Source organism: Telmatherina bonti (assembly GCF_933228915.1).
Source record: "Telmatherina bonti genome assembly, chromosome: 13".
Lineage (NCBI taxonomy): Eukaryota > Metazoa > Chordata > Actinopteri > Atheriniformes > Telmatherinidae > Telmatherina > Telmatherina bonti.
Window position 1 is genome coordinate 14,683,439 of NC_136611.1, and position 942 is coordinate 14,684,380.

The window sequence follows — 942 nt, forward strand, 5'->3', positions numbered from 1 at the left end:
CCTCCTTCACTCTTGTGAAGGTTAAGGTGTTTTCGGGCATTGTTCAAGATGAATGGGGTCATATTGTGTATTCAAACTGTCAATTCAGAAATAATCATAATTTATCTACAGTTCAGCTAACCCTCTCATATTATTAACCAAAGGAATTTCTTACTGTTTGACTATTTAATGAGGTATGTATTCTTGTTTTTGCCTTAAAAGGACAGAAAATACACCTAAAATAAGAGATGGACCAGATTAATCTGTGTCTACAGATACAAGACAACTTTGCAAAGAATAAATTGCAAGTTTTTTTTCACTTGCAAGCTGTCACAAACTTAAGTTTGATCCCAAATTATTAGCTAGATCTATAAGTTGCCCAAGCTGACACCATTTGACACAAATAAAATTGTATTTCTGGATCCAGAAGGTGAATTTCAAAGAGCTACTGGCTGAAAACTAGCGTGTCCTTAAAATCATTAGAGGGGATTCTACAACAACAACAAAATGACAAAGGGGTAGTATGCCATATAGCAGATAAACAGTACCTGAAAATAGCTTTTTTCAGGAATAAAAGCTAAAATTCTAAAAAAAAAAAAAAGATGTAACACAAGACCTTGGTTAAGCCATCTGCTGTTGACTGACGCCTGATTAGAGATGAATTCCATGGGTGGGTGATTGTCAAAAAGTCATTCATAAGGAAGAGAAACTGGGAGAAAAGGCTGAGGTATGACACAGGAACTGGAGTGAAAATCAGTGAGGTGATATTGAGGAATGAATCTTCATCAGAGACCATTTATCCTTTGAATTGTCTTTCAAGAAGCCAAAAAAATATTCCTGTAGACTAGTTACATGAGAAAAGACTTCAAAGATCACAGAGGTCCGGTTTGCTTTCCATTCTGAGAGTTTAAACTATAGAGAAAAGAAATCAGACTTTAGTTTTTACACTCTTAATAACTACAC